The following is a 19,528-nucleotide window of genomic DNA, read 5'->3' as shown; positions in this document are numbered from 1 at the left end:
TGCTTTGATAGGTTTGTCTGGTTTATTAATGTAATAAAAATAGATGTTTGTTACATTTCCTGTTACGAAATACATATATACATACAATAGCCTTTCACTCAGAGACACATAGTTAATAGAAATCAAAGGTTTCTCTTCATAATCCACTTGTGGAAAACCATGTAATTCATAGTGGGATTCAAACCTCATTGGATTCAATAATACACTGCCTGCAGTGATGCAGATTTAAGGCACGAAACTATCACTCTGCAATGAGAAATGTCAAGTCACTTATTGCCTGACCCATAGGTTTATGGTTGATTTTGAGACTTGCTGTATAACTCTTGATCATACAGCAGTTGTATCAGATCTAATGGGAGGGAGCACGGCACTGGGTTTCGTTCTATTCCACAACAGGAGGCATCTATCCTCACAGTGATCTAGCTCACCTTTCCTTAATTTTCCTTAATTCCTTAAGATTGAAGTAGGAACCCTGCTTTAATCTGCATTTTTGCATGAACATTGTGTTGGAAAGAAACAGTGCTGCTACAGTCAGAGAAAAGAACACAGTTGACCAGAGGGAGGTTCAAGCATCACTCCTTTGGATCACAGAGCAGTTGTAACTTGGTAGAAAGAGCAGGAGCTTGCTGTGGCCACATCACACTACTTGGTTCCACTGGCTGTCAAAGCAGTTCTCAGAGTGATTGCAGGGTAAGGACATGCTGCTGATTCTCACTCTCGTGTCTTCCAGGGGATCAGGCAATAAAGAGACAGGATACAGGAAAAGCATCTGAAAAGAGAAAAGGAACCACTTTGGCTTTAGTAAGAGATCTGCGACAGTCAGAGACAACAAGAGCTGATGTGACAGGGGCAGGTAACAGTAGGATGGTGAGACACTGGCACAGGGTGCCCAGAGAAGCTGTGGCTGCCCCATCCCTGGCAGTGCTCAAGGCCAGGTTGGACACAGGGGCTTGGAGCACCCTGCTCCAGTGGAAGGTGTCCCTGCCCGTGGCAGGGGTTGGAACTGGATGAGCTTTAAGGTCCCTTCAACCCAAACCACTCTGACTCTATGATCACCAGGTCACCAGTGTCAAGAACAGAAGTGGACTGGGCAGCTGGTCTGTACACAGGGGCTGGAGGAAAGGAGATGGGTGCTGGCAACCTGCCGAAGGGAGCAGGCAACTTCCTATTGGATGTCCATTCAAGCCACATTGCAGCTCCCACAGGGATGCTGCCTATTATATAGATATTATACATGATTTTGTTGGTCAGCACCAGCGAAGAAGGTATGTAAGGGCTATGAAAGATTCACTGACCTTTGTCAGAGCCCACCTATCTTCTATGACAACATCCACTGCCCACCCTACTGCAGTTGTGTTGCTCCCAAGACCCGGTGCCTGAACAACCTTCTCATTGCAGTCAGGACACAACCTGCTCTGCTGTTCTCTCGGGGAACCAATAAATCCCTTGACAGAGCAGCACAGGAGCAGCAAGGCAGCCCTCAAGGGGTTTTTTGTGTTAAAAAATAACGCTGGTTATTCACCAGCATTGCTATTTTTTATGCTGCTCTGTTCAGAGGGAAAGGCAGTCCTCTGAGAGCCTTAGTCTACATTTAGAGGATGAGTCACATGCAGGGAAAGGGACTCACTGGAAGGGAAAGAATTACCCAAAGGTCAAGCGAGGGGTTTTGGATCTCCTGCTTACAGTCACCTCACATTCCTGGGCAAGAGCATATCCCCCTTTTCAAGGTGAATCCTGGTTTTCCCAAGAGCTTTGCAGCTCTGTTCCCATTTCCTGCAGCAAAGCCCAAAGGAGCAGACAGGCGTTTTGAATGTACTCAAGCAGCAACAAGCACACACATGTAGACGAGGATACCTTGCCCCAGAGATCCGTGTTTCCACATCATCTTTTGCCAGTTCAGGCATGTAGTCACTTCCAGCTGACCGCAGATGCAATCTGGTTCAGGGAGGTGATGCAAGCCTCAGTCAGCCCACCAGGTACATTGCTCCATTGCATGGAAGGCGGCCAAACTGGACGGCAGATCACAAGAGAGGCAAAAGAGAAAGGGTTTTAAGGTCCTTTCCAACCCTAACCGTTATGATTCTATGATATAGGAAAGCTAAAGCAGTAAAGACATGCATGAGGAAAAAAGCAGCAGTAAACAAACATGGACGATAAATAAGGATGTAGAACCAGTGTGGGGTGGGTCTTCCACTAGAGTGGAAGACATTAAATAGAGACGAAAAGAAAGGAAAAAAATAGCAGAGAGAAGTAAAATACAACAAATAGGAGATAAAAGAGCCTCTAGTTAGGACACATCCAATTTTATCCAGTTTTTCTGTGACTTTGCTGCCACAAACACCTCAGAAGCAACTGCACATCCCAAATAGACCACATCCCATGTCTCAAACATACATCCTCCTGCCCTGCTCTCGCAGTACCCGAGGAAGACATCTCTTATCACAAACCATACTGAGGTGGATGGCCAGGGTCCCTCAGCACTGGGATCCACTCCTCATCCCAGCCTGGCTGTCCCAGTCTACTCTGCAGCAGCCCTGGGAGCAGGACAGGGATGTGTCACTTTGCTCCTGCCACCGGGAAGAGGTGTAGTCATTTGTTTCATTAAATGGCATTCTTGTACCCAGTGCTAATTTTACCCCTTTACAAAGATGTTTTCTGTTCTAGCAAGACAAGCGCAGCTCCTGTACAGTCATTCTGCTCTCATGCCTCTCTTCTCATTACTCACACTTATTGCAGGGAGGCCAGATTCAGTAACGGGCCTGGCTGTTGCGGTGCTGAGCACTGCAGTGTGTCTTTGCCTAAATCTGTTGTCCCAAACACCCTGCCTCGGTGCACACTGAAAATACCTCAGAATGGGTCCTTCACTGTCCATCCTGTCAAGTGAAGAACTCCACAGGAACCAGTTGGCCATGCCAATGAATCAGAGAACCCCAGACTGGTTTGGGTTGGAAAGGACCTTAAGGCTCATTCAGCTCCAACCCCTGCCACGGCAGGGACACCTTCCACTAGAGCAGGTTGCTCCAAGCCCCTGTGTCCAACCTGGCCTTGAACACTGCCAGGGATGGGGCAGCCACAGCTTCTCTGGGCACCCTGTGCCAGCGCCTCAGCACCCTCACAGGGAAGAGCTTCTGCTTAAGAGCTCATCTCAATCTCCCCTCAGGCAGGTTCAAGCCATTCCCCTTGGCCTGTCCCTACAGGCCCTTGTCCCAAGCCCTTCTCCAGGTTTCCTGCAGCCCCTTTAGGCACTGGAGCTGCTCTAAGGTCTCCCCTTCAGGAACCTTCTCTTGTCCAGGCTGCCCCAGCCCAGCTCTCTCAGCCTGGCTCCAGAGCAGAGCTGCTCCAGCCCTCGCAGCATCTCCATGGTCTCCTCCTTACTCACTCCAACAGCTCCACATCCCTCTTGTGCTGTTGCCCCAGGGCTGGATCAGGGCCGCAGGGGGGGTTCTCCCCAGAGCGAAGCAGAGGGGGAGAATCCCTTCCCTGACCTCCTGCTCACATCCTTCTGATGCAGCCCAGCGCAGTGTTGGTTTCTGGGCTGTGAGCGCACACTGCCAGGTCACATTCACCTTCACTTCTGTAGCCCTCCTCACTCCTGGCATGCTCCCCAGTAAGCAGGGGCTTGGGGATTTATGTTTTAGACTCAGGCCTTGACAGCAGCAGTGTGCTGGCTCTCACTCTCAGCCCCTACAGTGCTCCTGTGGGCCTAGCACAAGGTGCCTCAGCACTCAGCTCACCCGGGCACTGATCAACCACAGAGAGCCCATCATCTCCGGTCTGCAGAGCTTACAGGTACAAATGAGCCAGACAACAGCAGGCTGAAAGGCATGGAACTGGTACCAGTAAATGCCATAGCAAATAAGCAAGATAAGCATCTGCATGGCTCTCATCCTGCAATTGCACACTCTTGACTATAGTTTCTGTGAGAAGAGCAAGAACCTGCAAACTCAAGTGTGGCTGGAAAAACATGTCTTAGCTTTAGAACTGAGTCATGCAAGCATTTTAGATTACCACACTGTGTAACAGCTACACAGTCCTTGCTTCCTAAATAAACTTCAGGTGTCAGCAACATGTCCTTCTGCTTTAGGGATGAAAGTCCCACATTTCTCAACAAGTCACTCCAGGCAAACGTGGCAATGGAAGCTAAACAGAACCTAAAGCAAGACAGCAGTTGGCCTATTAACTAGGTGAGTTTACACACTGTAAATTTAACATGTTGTGCAGATGTCATTCAAAGTGCAGGTTCATTCAAAGGGGGCCTACAAGGACGGAGAGGGACTCTTCATCAGGGATTGTAGTAATAGGACATGGGGGAATGGGTTTAAACTCAAACAGGGGAAGTTTAGACTGGATATAAGGAAGAAGTTCTTTACTGTAAGGGTGGTGAGGCACTGGAATGGGTTGCCCAGGGAAGTTGTGAATGCTCCATCCCTGGCAGTGTTCAAGGCCAGGTTGGACAGGGCCTTGGGTGAGATGGTTTAGTGTGAGGTGTCCCTGCCCATGGCAGGGAGTTGGAACTGGTTGATCTTAAGGTCCTTTTCAGCCTAAATCATTCTATGATTCCCCTTAAGAACAACACACTACAAACTTCCAGTACTTTATATAGGGATTTCTCACTTTTACCCGCTATGGAATAACACGAGCCTCTGGTAAAATCTCCAAGTTCCCCTTTCTGTTGCCATTCCCCACTTAAGAGTTTTCAGAAGTGATTTCAATGGGGAGCTCCAGATCCTCTCATCCATATAAAATTGGGGTTTTTTTCCATCACCAGCAACAGTGGCAAACAAGTACTTCTCCAAAGCAATTCTAATAGTTGTGCATACTGTGCATACAAGTCCAAGTGCAGCATGTGTTTAGTGGAGAGACGTAATATGGGCCATGGCAACAGAAGATTAACCTTCTTCAGTCCTACAGCCCACTGCAATATATTGATTTTGAGCTGAAAATATCACCTGTAGAAACAAAATACTGTGTTCTCACTGTTTAATCCTGCATGTCTCTGCTACCTGGTTTCGTAACTGTAGATAAGTGATCCAGATGCTTGTCCACATAAAATGAACAAAGTTCAGGAATGACTGTCCCTCCCATCAGTGCCAACACTCAGTGTCACTTTACACGATGCATTCGCTTCCAGACACAGATGATGGACTGCATTTGATAATAAACTTTTGTCTCCTCATCTACAACCTATTGTTCACCCACTGCACTACATTATAGACACTCGACCCTCTTTCCCTGCATCCTTTTGTGGAGTATGCTGAATGTGAGATTGCGTCTACAGCCCACCCTCCACCCCTCTCCAATGCATTCACTGTCCCCAAGAGACTCTGCCTGGCACAAGCCAGTTCATAGCAGCCATGGGATAGGAATCATACAATGCTTTCTATCTTCCACATAACTACTTCACCTTCTCCATCTCAGTGGACTAGCTTTCCATCATACCCTATTAAAACAAATCTGTCTTCCTCAAGTGTCTCCTGAAGGATCTATCTGCCAAACAGCTCTGGTGTCCCGGCCATGACCTGGTACTTCTAGAAGACTTTGCCTTGGCCACTTCCAGTACTTCACAAACATGAACTACGCTTTGAAGAGTGCCCATTAAGTACAATGTTGTTTGCCCATGAGGAAATGTGAGAGCAGAGGGTTCAACTAGGACCCTGCCAGGGGCAGAAGTTGAGAGCAAAAAAAAAATCTGCATCCTATCTCTAACACCCAATTATGCTCCTGCATTTCTTTTCTTTCCCTTCAAATTCTCTGTAATTCCTCCATTCTGCCATTCAAGTTCTAACCATCCAAGCTGGCACTTTAAAAACACCCTGAGAGGTTCAGTCTTTCGCAGGACTGTATGCTGCTCCCCATCACAACAGGGATTTGGACCCCAGTTAACCCATCATTGCAGATGGCTGCCCGAACCATCAGCTTCAGTGATGTGGCACTGCATTTTCCCCTGCCCAAAGGGTAGTAGTTCTTCCAACATGCACACCCATCCCAAAATACCTCAGGGGAACGAGGCAGAGCTCTTAGGAGATGTATTTGCCGAGGTAGGCATGGGATTGGAGCTTCAGGTTCCCATGTCTCACATAGGACTGTGTCTCACCACTGGTCAATGGGACCCTGGCAGGCAGAGAAGTCCAAGGGAAGGAACTGAGGTCCTCTCACAGCCAGATGGCACCTGAGCAGGTGGCTTGGGGGGTCTAAGCTTTATCTTTTGATGCCAAGAGGGGCTCAAGATGTTCTGGATTGTAATACAAAAAGAAGCATTAAAGGACAGTATTAAGTTCGGGAACTTATGGTAGTAGAATACTGGCATGCTCAAATAGCTGAGGTCTGGATTCTCTAACTCGATGCTTCTTTGTGCTTGAGGTGGGAGAGAAAAACTCAATTTGCCTTAGTAATTTAAACCAAGGTGTCACCTCCCTGAACACAGTAACAGTAGCAATCATTTGGACTCTCTTTCTACAGAAAGACTTGAGACAGAAATTACCACTGCTACTCTGAAACAAGTACAAATGAGAGTTTTATCCTACTCATTAACTATCCTGCTTAAAGTTTGAGAGAAGTGGGGCTGCCCCACCCCTGGCAGTGTTCAAGGCCAGGTTGGATGGGGCTTGGAGCAAGCTGCTCTAGTGGAAGGTGTCCCTGCCCCTGGCAGGGGGTTGGAACTGGATGAGCCCCTTCCAGCACAAACCATTCTATGACTCTATGAAGGCCCTGCAGAAAACAAAGTAGATCCAAAGATGGCATTTCCTTTCATCCCACGATTTTCACAAGTTGGAAAGAGACCACAGGAATGCCAAAATTCCTATTTCTTCTCTTGCTATTTCTATTCCTATAGATGCTGCTATAACAGCAACATCCAACAGCTTTTGGACCAACTGTACAACCATTTTAGAGGTACTGAGCTTCCTTTTTTTCCCTTATGGGAGGAGCTTATAGAGGCGCTTACTGTTACCTCTCTTTTGATTGCTTTTTCTTTTTGGGAATAAGAGGAAGTAAGACCAAAGACACCACCATAACGTCCCCACCAGAAGGCCATCTACTCAGGGAGGTAAATCATTACCCCTCCGGAGACTTTCTTCAGATCACTTCTCTTTCATTTATCCATGAAAATGAATTGGCAGTGACGACCTGGCTCCAAAGCATTCCTACAAATACTCATTATTATTATTGAACAACAGTAAACCAACCAACCCCAAAAACACTGCTGCAGGCTGCAGTGAACCATCCCTTTCCCAACCTCTGCTACCAAACCAAGCCCTGGCATACTTCTGATTTTGTCCAGTGTTTGACGCTAGTGGAAATGCCTCTTTTTGCAGCAGGAAGCCTCATATGACGACACAGGCAAATCAGCTCAGAATATTCTCCTTTGCTGTGGTCCTAACACTGTGTTCCCATTGTTTCAGTGGGAAAGTCCACGACTTGCTTCTAATTCAAGAAGATCAAGAAAAGAACAAGAGGAAGCTACGAATAGGGATAATCTTCTGTTAAAGGATCAGACTTATGAACCTAGAATGGTGTGGCTTGGAAGGGACCTTAAAGCTCATCCAGTTCCAACCCGCTGCTATGGGCAGGGTCACCTCCCACTAGAGCAGGTTGCTCCAAGCCCCTGTGTCCAACCTGGCCCTGAACACTGTCAGGGATGGGGCAGCCACAGCTCCTCTGGGCACCCTGTGCCAGCGCCTCAGCACCCTCATAAGAGAAATGTATTTTTCAGGAATCCAACAACCAAGTGTGTTTCATTCCACACTCACAGAATCACTTTACAGTCACATTTCTGCCCTGTAAGCGCTGAGATTCTTTCTGTAGCTCACCTCCCAGTGTCTAGTATAGAAAAAACTGTGCAAGAAATCATTTAGAGATAAAATTTATACTCTTTTTGTCTTCCAAGTCTTTCATACTGCCCCCAACCAAATGAACCTTCCATTTCCACGACCTGTTCACCCCTAGGGGGATGAAGGACATTTAATCCTTATAATCCATGCATCCCTCTGCTTCAGCAACTAGTGAAAGTGACACTGGGAGCACTTAACACATACACTGGTGATTATACTGATTTCATCACCTAACTTTCTACTGGCCACTGAGTGGGAAGTCACCTCCTCAAAACCAAATTCTTTCTCTTTGAATAACTTGCTACAGTTGAGGACCGAAAAACAAGATTTAAATGGTTGGCTGAGCAATGACTGCTTAACTCCCTGCTTTGTGATCTCCCAAACAGTAAAGCCACCAAGTAAACACCTACAATCTCTTCCTAGAGTATGGCAGCCCTGCTGAAAAGCAATGTTCTGTCACTTTAAGGTTCTGCTAACTCTTCAGTGATGCACCAAGAGCTGTATGCAAAACCTATACAATCTAAAAGGCAGGAAAAACAGAAACAAGGTCTCAGGTAACATCCCAAGGGAGCTGGATTATACATACATTTGAGAATGCAATGTCATCTCGACCTAAATAACATTAAAGTTTTCATTTAAATACTTCCCTAAAAATTCTTCCATGAGGATTTCTATAAACAGCATATCCACAGGGAAGAAGACAGAGCACACCTTCAGCCACTGTGTCCAAACAATACAGTCTGTCTACTCCCAAAGGCAGTGAGGTAAAGAACAACTCTTCTGCCAGCACAGGTCAGAATGTGCAGGTGACAAGCAGTTGACAGCAAATACAACCAAACTACTCTGCATCTAGTAAGGGGCCTGAAGAACTTGATTAAAGGGAAAGGAAATGAAGATGACAAACAACCACATCATTTTCAATCTGGGCCCACTGTAAATGTACATATCTATCTCAGAAACCATTTTACTGATATATAGGAATGTAGAATATACAAGGGATATATAGGGGATATACACCCCGTATAATATATAAAGAAGGAGATCCTCACAGAAGTGAACTGTAACACACGCGATTTAAAACAAACCTATTATGGCAACTTCTCCTTTTCCGTTTTATCTCAAGTGTTTCTTTGCCCATCTTCATTTATTAGTTAACAAATTACAATCTCTCCTGCATGTCAAAAGGAAAGTTGGGGCTGTTCAGCCTGGAGAAGAGAAGGCTGCGTGGAGACCTCAGAGCAGCCTTCCAGTACCTGAAGGGGGCCTATAGGGATGCTGGGGAGGGACTCTTCATCAGGGACTGTAGTGACAGGACAAGGGGTAACGGGTTAAAACTTAAACAGGGGAAGCTTAGATTGGATATAAGGAAGAAATTCTTCCCTGTGAGGTTGGTGAGGCACTGGAATGGGTTGGCCAGGGAAGTTGTGAATGCTCCATCCCTGGCAGTGTTCAAGGCCAGGTTGGACAGAGCCTTGGGTGGGATGGTTTAGTGTGAGGTGTCCCTGCCCACGGCAGGGAGTTGGAACTGGATGATCTTGAGGTCCTTTCCTACCCAAACCATTCTATGATTACTCTTATCAAGAAAAAGAAACAAGCACCTTTCCCATTCCATTCCCATGAGAGGTTTAAGCACGCTCAGCTCAGCTCAGGTAACTGCCGGTGCACAGCACCACTGTCTTCCAAGATTTGCCTTCAAAAAGTAAGGAGGCGAAATCAAAACCCAAACAAAGCGTACCGAGTTCACTTCAGGCCGGTTTATTGCACATACTATTACTTGTCATTCCTTTCATACACAAAATAAGGTACCTCCAGTTAATTACCACATTCCTTTAAAACATCAGAACACTTAACCAGAAGCTGCCTTTGCCCTTTGGGCCCACTATTAGCATAAATTAAGCTAACATGTAATATTTGCCTTCCTTTTTCTTCCTTCCCTGCTTTGTCCTCAGAGAAAACACCTTGCTATGAGGTAGTCCTGTCTGCTTCCTGGGCTTATCCGTCTGTAACTAAAGCACTTCAACACTTTCGTGCATCTTAATTCTTCCCTTTCACATCAACGGAGAACAAAACCACTTTAAGAACCCAACCAAACTTCTTGATAAACCCGAGACTCCCTCCTGCCCCCTGCGAGCGCTTGCAGCGGGACAACCGCAGCCCTGAGGGAGCAGAAGCCACTGAAATGAGCTTTAAACCTCGCTTAGGAAGGGCAGACTGCCGCTTGGGACGCAGAGGCTCCGGGCAGCCCGCAGGGAGGCTCTGCCGGGCCGGTGCCCCGCGGCCCAGTGCCTCGGTGGAGCCCAGGCCCGGCCAGAGGAGGCCAAGGCCGAGCGCCCCGCGGCCCGATCCGCCAGCCGCGCCGCGCCCGCCCGGCCCCGCCGCCACCGAGAGCTCCGTCACGGGCAGGAGGCGGCGGACGGAGGCCGCGGAGCCCGCTCGCTGCCCCGCGGGTCGGCACCTCACCGGCCCCGGGGTAGGCCGCACACCCGCGGCCCGGCCTGCGCCGGGGGAAAGGGGCAAACCCATCACTGACCTGAGGCGGGCACCCGGGCGGGCGCCCCGGGGCCGCTCCACACGGAGCGGGCGCTGAAGCCAGCGCTGGCCGGGAACGGCAGCGGGAGGGCGGGCAGGCGGTGGGGAAGCGTCCCGCCATGGCGGCCGCGTTCACGACGCTCCCGGCATGCAGCGGCGCCTACAACTCCCATCCTGCCCGGCCCCGCCGCCGTTAACCCTGTGCCGCGCCGAGGCGCCTCCGCGCCGGCCGACCGAGCCCCGCCTGCGGCCCGTCGGCAGCCTCGGGGCTGCTCCCTCGCAGCCCGCTGGGACCAAGGCCTGGGTGCTCCGCAGCCCATGGAGGATGAGCTCCCCCCGGCCCGACCCGGCCCGGCGCGACCCATCCCGGCCCGGCCCGGCGGCGGTGCTCGCTCCGAGCGGCCCAGCCCGGAGCGGCGGGCCCCGGCCCGCTGTGGTTGTGTGTGTTTCTGTACTCCTGCAGCGTGATTTCTGGTCCCAGCTACTGGTGTTTGTTACAGGCAGCGGTGGCACTAATTGTGTGCGCAGTGCCAGTTCATAAAAAACAGGTGAAATGTTTCCTGCCGACTGTTTGTGCTTTCTTAATTCAATTTATACTCTTTGTTTGTTTGTTTCACAATAAGGAAATTAACTCGAAAATAGCTTTACTTTGGGACAGTGAAAAAAAAAAAACTTTACAGTTTTCACAGTAAAGTGAAAACTCGGCTCTCGTATTCTGTCCTCCTGCCCATACACCCTTCCCGCAGGGGCTCAGCGTACGTCTGACTGAACACACAGCACTTCTACAGCCCCTGTCTTAATGTAAGTAGCAAAGGATGTGCATACAACTAACACAACGAACTAAACACCCCCACACACACACACACCTCCCGAGCGTCAGGATCCATTTGTAAATAAGTAAGGGATGGGGGCACATAGCACAACTTAATACAGAAGCAGCACCTCAGAGTAAAACCCACTGGGTCTCCCCTGACCCCACTCCGCAGCACACCATCTGCACCCCAAAACACCCCCTGCACACCCACACAGCTCACCCCCTCTACCTCTATTTCATTTGGGGTATATATGCTTTTAATGAAAGCCTCGTGCAGCAAATACAAGTCAAATGGCTCTAATTTGTAGTGCTACAAACTGTTACATGCTCAGACGTGTAACTGCCTGACAGACTACACAGAAATCTGGCTTCTGCTCCAACCTCTTGTGACAAATGCAAATATCCGGAAACATTCTGCTATTCCTCCAAAATCAAAATACGAGGAAAACAAACCTAATGCCAGGGTTGGTTTTTTTCCATACAAATAACTGAGCTTTAAAAAAACAAATCACTGCAAATTCATTCTTTATTTCAGACCATAAACAACACAGGGGAAAGAAACACAGAATACGTTTTCCTGTTCAAAAAAGCCAAAGTATCAATAAGAAAAGCACATCTAGGGCTCTTATTTTTTTTAAGCTTATTTTTTAATACCTGGTCCCTTAAATCAGCCTACAAGCCAAGAGCTTTAGCTAGAGAAAACACAATTGGAAAGGCTTTTTTCTGTGCTATTGTTTTTCAGACACTTACAGGAGGTTTTTCCAGACAATTCACAGCCACGCTATTCCAAACGGCACAAATACAATTATTTAGAATTTATTCCTCGCTGTAGCAATTTTTCCTTTGGTTTATTTCCCCAAATTCCCTGGGAAAACACCATCAATTCCCATCTAGCTTAGCGCACCTACACTGTTGCTTCTTCCTCTACATTTTCCCTTTCCAAATCGACCACAAACATTTTAGAAGTATTTTACATATATCTAATAAAGTCATAAAAAGGACGAGAGCACAAGAGAAATGCTCAAAACCAAACTGAAGGTGTAAATGACCTCCTCCCATGTCCCAGACGTACCTACAAAATCCCTGCTCACTGGTTCAGGATTATACATTCCAGTCTGAGTTTGGCCTTTTTATATTTGGTACTATTTTAACACCCCAAATTTATAGATTTTTAAAATTGGCACTTTAAAAGGGCTTTATTTAAGGATTTCAATGAAAATAGTGTTATGTTTTGTCATATTACCATAATCCTTCTTTTTAAATCACTTAGAATTTCAGTCTAACCTAATTAAGTAATTTTAAGTAAGTCTTAACCCAAATACATAAGATCTAATAAAAATGTATTTTGCAAACAGGGGAAATGGGCTTCTAACATGGATTCCTCAGGTAGGAACAAAAATGCTGAAACCTTTTCTCCCCACCAACTTTTGAGATCTGAACTCCTTCACAGCACTCACATTTGAAACCCCAAAATGCTGACAAGAAAACAATTGTCCCCAAATATCCCGCGTGATGTTTCGTGCCAATTGTACCTTGTTTATTCTTTTTCTATTTAAAAGGAATCTTCCCCTTTTCCTTGCCAAAAAGGAGGGAGAATAGGGGAAGAAAAATACTGCAAAATCCTAACTACCTTCCTTCACGTATTGTTAATTTCAAAGCCCTTCTTACAGCACTTTATACTGCTTTTAGATATTGTATATTATTTTGCTAGTGAAAATATTCTTATTTAGATTTTTTCCTTTTTAAAAAGCCACAGAACAACATTCTAGATTTTTGAGACTTCTAACCCTTTGGAATCTCTCTCTTTTTTAAATGCTACGAATATCCCATTTGGTAAATGGAATTTACATTTCTCTCTCGTCTAAATTACCCGAGTTGAATCAACAATTCAAACCAGAAAGAGCAAGTGATGTACCGTAATACAATAACAAGTCCAACACTTTACCACAGCTCCTCTCTCTATTGGTGTACAATAAGCTTACACAAAGTATAAAATACCTCCGAAATACAGCCTCTTTCCTGGTCAGAAAATTTCACTTATTGACTAATTTGACCTCGAGGAATTGCATTTTCTCATAAAGCATCCTATCTACAGCTTTGTGCCATTTACTGACTCTTGCTTGATTAACCAGCATGCTTTAAAAACTACTATCATTCGTTCAACTTAATCAAACCAGACTATTTTTAATTGCTACCACATCAAATATATTTGTCAATACAATAAAGCCACGTACAATTAGAAAGAACTGATTTTTTTCTGGCCCTGTCTTTGACAAAGCACAAATCACAGCATCCACTTCCAATTTATTTGCTCTTCTAATATAAGGTGAACTGAAACACACACCACAGCTCACAACTACATCTGTCTTGCGATAACATCCTATCATTTGCATCTTTTAATGGCAAAACCCAGTATACCACTGATCAGCACTGCTGTTCTCATGCAACCGACCAGACTTCAGAAGGACTTGGCATTAACTTCCCTCCCTCACAACACTTTACCTCCTCTCCTCTCTCAAAATAAAACCAAAATATTTAGGTTTGTCTGAAATGACAATAAACTCCAAAACCACTAAAGCCTAAAGGTCAGGTATTATTTCAACCAAACAGAAGTTATTTTCTCTCTATGTCAAAAGCCATCAAAACCAGCACCTTACCTGAGAAGTGATGCTCGCTTCGCTTGGACCGCGTCCTGCTATCCAGAACAGGGGCTGTGCCATGCTCCCTATAACATGAGAGAGAATAGGTTAAAATTACTATATGCTTAGACCCATTTCTGCACATACAAATGATCTGGCCCTCACATGGCTTTGTACCTCTTGGTCTGAAAAGCACTTTTAAAGCTCCTATTACTGTCTAATTAGAGCCCTCAAAATTGTTTTTGATAAGTCAGGTACACATGGCAAATATTAGCTCCATACCCGGTCAATCAAAGTACCAGATTCTGCAGACCTGGTTTTCAGGTCTTAGAGGCCTGTATGCTGCTGCAAGCTCCATCTCATTAGCAACAGTTAATCTGCAAATGGCACGATCTTATATTAAGAGAGAAAAAACTACAATTGATTTACATATATTAAAACCCAAATTCTGGGGGTTTTTTTAAAGCCATTTACATGAGGGACAGAGTCCTGAGAGATTCCTTCCCACAGCAACTTTTCCCTCCCCTGTTTTAAAAGCTGAACAACTCCTCAGGTAAATACAGTGTTTGTTTTACCCATTTTTCTGTGATTTGTGTGATTGTGCACTTATTTGTGACGCTGCAGAATTTACATGGGCCTGTAGTTTTGAGACTTTTACCTCCTCCCTTTACCTGCGAGGAAGATGCCAGCTAAAATCACTGCCTTTGCATTGGTTTTATACCCTTTTCCCCTCTACACGTTTTACAACAAACATAAGAGGAGAAAAAAGTTAAGATAACGAGTACAAATTCATGGTGTAACACAATGCCAAAAACCCCATTGTTTCAGCTTGTCATTTAATAAGCACCAATGTGAGCCATGGTCAGAAAGCCTCAGCACTGGAGGGTGTAGTACTTATGACTAAACTGCCTTTTCCTTTTTTTTTCCTTCTCAAAAAAGCATCTTCCTGGGGTGAAATCTTTTCTTCCATCTTTTACCCTTCTCCTTCCACATATTTTACCCTCCTCATGCCGCTTAGATCCTAGTGAACTGTTGCCACAGGTGTATTTTTCCACCCAGCTTCCCAGACATTGACAAATGTGAACCAAGGAAGACTTTTGCACAATGTTAATTAATCTAAACCATTTCTTCCCTCCATTTGCCCTCTTCTCCATGGCATGCTATGCTTTTTCTTTTACCCTCTGCTGTTGCTTTGTTTGGTCTTTGCCCACTTTTCTATACATTTGTCTCCTGCTGATCCTATTAAACTGGGCAGGGAGAACTGAATGTCTCTCCCTCCCATTCACTACACTGTCTCTCATTTTTTTAGTGCTGTGTAGATTAAAACACACTTTACAGTCATTTTCATATATTTTAAAATATACTTTTTTGCCCTCTTCTCTGGAAACTTGCTGATTGCAGTCCCCAATACTTTTGCAAAGCGAGGTGAGCCCTGTCCTGCTCTCGTACATGCTCCTGCCAGCATACTAAGTGTAAATGACTTGCAAGCCCGTGATGCAAAGCATGAAAAAGGAAAAGGGGGTAACATGTAGAGATGCCCCTTAACATCACACAGAAAAAAAAAAATCAACATTTTTAACTGATTCTGGCTTTTTAAAGTGATACCATCAAGAGAAAGCTCCTGCCTTAGGGGAAACCTTTATTTGCATCAATAGCAACACTTTTTTACACTAATAAAATCAAACTTTAAAATTCAAATTTACTGTTCAGCATCACCTGTTTAGGATTGACTTTTCTGCATCTCAGCCTGGGGAGTGAAAGTGGCCCTGTTGGTTTCACTTTTGTTCTCAGCCACTTTCACTTTCATGCACTGGCAGAATCTTTTCCATTTTCAGTTCAGCAATGTCAAAGACGACATTTACATGTTTAAACAATCCTCATTACGCTTAGAACATGAACAATTCATGTCCATCTCTTGCCCAGGACATGAGGGGAAAATAGTTTGTGGGCCTAAATGTAATGGGCAGCATCCTTCTGCAGGAGCAGCTTTCACCTGTCTCATCTTAGGCTGTGGTCTGCTCCTTCCTTCCCTAAAATCAATAGCAAATGTGCCATTAACTTCACCCACAGCAGGATCAGGCCTCTGGGTCTGGAATGTGCCACAAAAGAATGCCATATACAGACCAATATACTCCTTATAACATACAGTGATTGCCTTCAATTATTATCCTATGCAAACTCAGGGGGAAAAAACAGCCCCTGCAGTTACCTCTCTGTATGCTTTTAAATCAGTGATAAATACCCTTCTTGACATAGGCCATGGGGAATTTGAGGGCATCTATCCATTTTGGTTTGCATGGGGAGGGAAAAACTGTATCTCCCTGCTACCAACTGCAAAGAACTATTTCTCCTCCTTCTGCCGAGCCCAAGCTCCATGAAACACTCCAACCCACACAGAGCCGTTACTGTCTTGCACCAGGACCTTGTTTAATCAAAGTTTCCAAAGCATAGACTTGTGTAACCCTCATTTTTTTCACGACAAACCACAATGTTTTAGGAATTGGAACTGCAAACAGCAGGGAAAAAAAGAGAGAGTGCCATTTATACTATCAAAACCTGTACCTGTATCTTCCCCCTCTGTATTACCTTCCCTCTCTGTATTACCTTCCCCTCTACATGGCACAGCCATAAACTCACACGTGTGCATAGGCAGGCACATATACATACAATGACGTCTTTCTCTAGCTACCACAGCACTGCAGCTTCTGTCTTTGTAGACATAAGGGTTTCTGAGACATCGAGACTTAATGGAAAGACTTAAGGGTTTATAGGAGCCCCGCACACCATTCACTTTTCCATCTTCTTGCCTAGAGATTCTATCCCACAAGCACACACAGAAACTGTCACCAGCTGCTTATAGAAATTACTGTCCTGTTTACACACCAAAAGTTAAATCTTAAAAGCTTACATATGCAACTCCTGTAAGAATCCTTCTGTCTCTGCTTTATTTACCCTACTGTTTTATTTCACCATATGAAACATGAATAGAAATGGGGAACTGCATTGTGAGCATGTACCCATCCGCTTCACAGACACGCATTTTTCTGTCTGAGTAGGCTGTGGTACTGTATGTTTGACTTACATTATCACATCATACATCCAGACCCGAGCGGTTTCCACAGCCCTGCGTAGCACACGCTTCCATTTTCTCTTGTCCTGGATGCCGCTACACAGAAGAGTAACCACTCTCCCAAAGGATTTCCCTACACCTTCCTTCTCAACCTCCACCTCTCCTCTCCTTTCCCCAGAAGACATCTTTTATCTTTCCAAGGCCAATTCAATATGAAACTTGTACATGCACTTAATTTTAAGCGTACAAATACACCCCGTGTGTTCAGTGGGGTTCTTTACTCGCCCGGATCAGCCACACCTTGACATGCTTCAGTGCCATACAAAGACAGAGCACTACGATCAAGTGGGTCACAGAAAACCCCATTTACCGGGGGGCATGGTCACAACACAGACTTTCACAGACACACAACGTGCTACCTCTGCGTCCCAGTGCAGCCACATTCCTCATAAGTGCCAAAACTCACTCCTTCCCAACCGTAATGCCTAAGACCAGTTTGTCCCTAATTTCCTGACGTGTAATGGAGCTGTTGATCCAGTGGTTTGGTGGGAGTTTGCTATCACACAGACTTTGCATCAGGCTTTCACCCAGGGCTGCGTCTCCCTCTGTGATAGAGTCCTGAGGGAAAGACTTGGCTTCCACAGGCTTTCCCTGTGTTAGTTTTTAGGGCAAAGACCCTGAACTGTATCAGTTTCTTTAAGATAATGAAGCCTAAGCAGACACTGGTGAAATCAGTAAATATCCATCAATTCATACTGGTGTATTATTACCAATGAGAGAGAAATACAAAGACATGTTTCAGCACGGTTCCTGCAAAGGACATGTTTCATACCTTAGCTTTACTCTTAAATGCTGCTCCTGGTGCACTTGTAGGAATGGTTTCCTTATGGAGCATTCTGTCCTGTATTTTACCTGGCTTTTCTATAAGTATTTACTAGACATTTTTGTGTTACTTAAACTGAAGAGATAATTTTAGCTGTGTGACTGCTATTTATCTTTTACCTTCTGATATTAAGGCCTCTTAGCAAGTACTGTCAATGAGCCCTTCAAAATGCCTGTGGCAGAGGGGCAGAAGGCAGTGAGGTGGGAAAGACAATGGAAAGAGGGTTGGTGCTCTTTCAAAAGTACTTAATGGCATACTAATTGCTGAATTGCAGAGAAAGGAACTCCCCATGGGGTGCCTTGCCCAGCCACACCAGCAGGCTTGAAGGGCTCTACAGTGTCTCCTTGGGGTTCCTAATGGTCTGCAGCCCTCTCCTGACATGTCCTGCTGCAGCAGGAGAGGTTATCAGAGGGGTAGCCTGCTCCTCTCTCCTTTTCCCATCTGGAACCAAGGAGAGGAGCAACTACTAACAAATATTTGTTAGTGTATTTGATTTGGAAGGCACCAGGCACAACCCCAGTACTGTGTAATAGTCACATTATTAATAGTGATTGTAGTAGAGAGCAGCTGTCATGACAGGTAGGTTAAACTGAGGAACAGAGGTGTGAGCAGGTCAAACAGGGCCTGTGGCAGGTAGGGAGCACAGCCTAGGATCACTGACTTTGCACCTCTTTTTCACCCCAGTTCAGTCTCACTACACCAGACTTGAGTTGTCTTGACCTTTTCCTGGCCTCTAAAGCAGTGTCCTGATCCTAACTCAATGGGGCATTCACACAGGAGAGCCCAAGAGGAGCCAGCAACAGCCAGGCTAGCTGCTGGGAATAGGGATCCATGGAGAGCATCCCAATGGCATTGAGGAACCCCTACTTGTGCCCATGAGCCAACAGCATCTTCCTGTTTGCGCAAGGGGGTTGACAGACATACCGTATTACAACACAGGCATTAGAAACGTCATCTGGCCCTATTTTAAACAACCAATGTAACACAACTCCAGAATTTCCAATACAATCTTCTCCAACTTCTAACTAAAGACCAAGATCAAGAGACATAAAAATATATACAATCAACATAGGGAAAGAGATGCTTTCATTTTCCTTAAATTTAAAGAAACTATACCAACATCAAAACCTCTTTCTATTACCCATTTCCCTTACCAAGTTTGTTTGAAGAGGAACATGAGAGGAAGATGGCTGTAAGTCAAATAATCATACGGACTCTGCACTGTCATGGAATTACGTAGGTCATCTGCCAATATCAACAGACTTTTGCTGCATCCAGGCTCAGCAAACCTGGTTTCTGTCCCTTTCCAGAACTGTGCTGATAGGGAATTCATCGCTAGATGGGAACCTCACCTCTGCTAAGGAAGCGTTTCTCAGACTAAGGCTTACAAAAGGACACAACGATATTCCCAGTGCCAGAAAAAACTGAGTTTGTCAGCATAGCTTCGTTTTTGACAGCAGAGGACTGAGAAGGTTTTGCAAGTACCGCAGGTAGTCACTAGGCTGCTCACTACGTTGGCTTGCTGGCACCCAGTCCAGTCTCCCTGGAAAAGTGAGGTTGTTTTCAGGCAGTGATTACAGCCTTAGTCTTGTCAAGACAATAACAGGAAGAGAGATGAATCAAAAGGATGTCACTGATTCAGAAGGTTTGATAAATACTGCACTAATGGACATAATGACACTGCATATAGTAGATTGCAAGAAGTGCATATACTGCCTGCTAACGGGAAAGGAACCACACCACACATACTGAGCACTTGATCCC

General features: G+C 45.6%; 1 long non-coding RNA gene across 1 annotated transcript; it reads right to left on the bottom strand.

The window, feature by feature from the left end:
- Positions 1–10,568, bottom strand: LOC136017230 (uncharacterized). Its single transcript, XR_010613865.1, has 3 exons — positions 10,360–10,568; positions 1,855–2,009; positions 1–769 (listed from the first exon to the last, which is right to left on the bottom strand). It is a non-coding gene; the product is annotated as an uncharacterized LOC136017230 (long non-coding RNA).
- Between the last annotated feature and the right edge of the window lie 8,960 nt (positions 10,569–19,528).

This window comes from Lathamus discolor, chromosome 6 (genome assembly GCF_037157495.1).
Source record: "Lathamus discolor isolate bLatDis1 chromosome 6, bLatDis1.hap1, whole genome shotgun sequence".
NCBI classification, from domain to species: domain Eukaryota; kingdom Metazoa; phylum Chordata; class Aves; order Psittaciformes; family Psittacidae; genus Lathamus; species Lathamus discolor.
The sequence above is the reverse complement of the archived record's forward strand: the minus strand, read 5'-3'. Positions and strand labels throughout refer to the sequence as shown.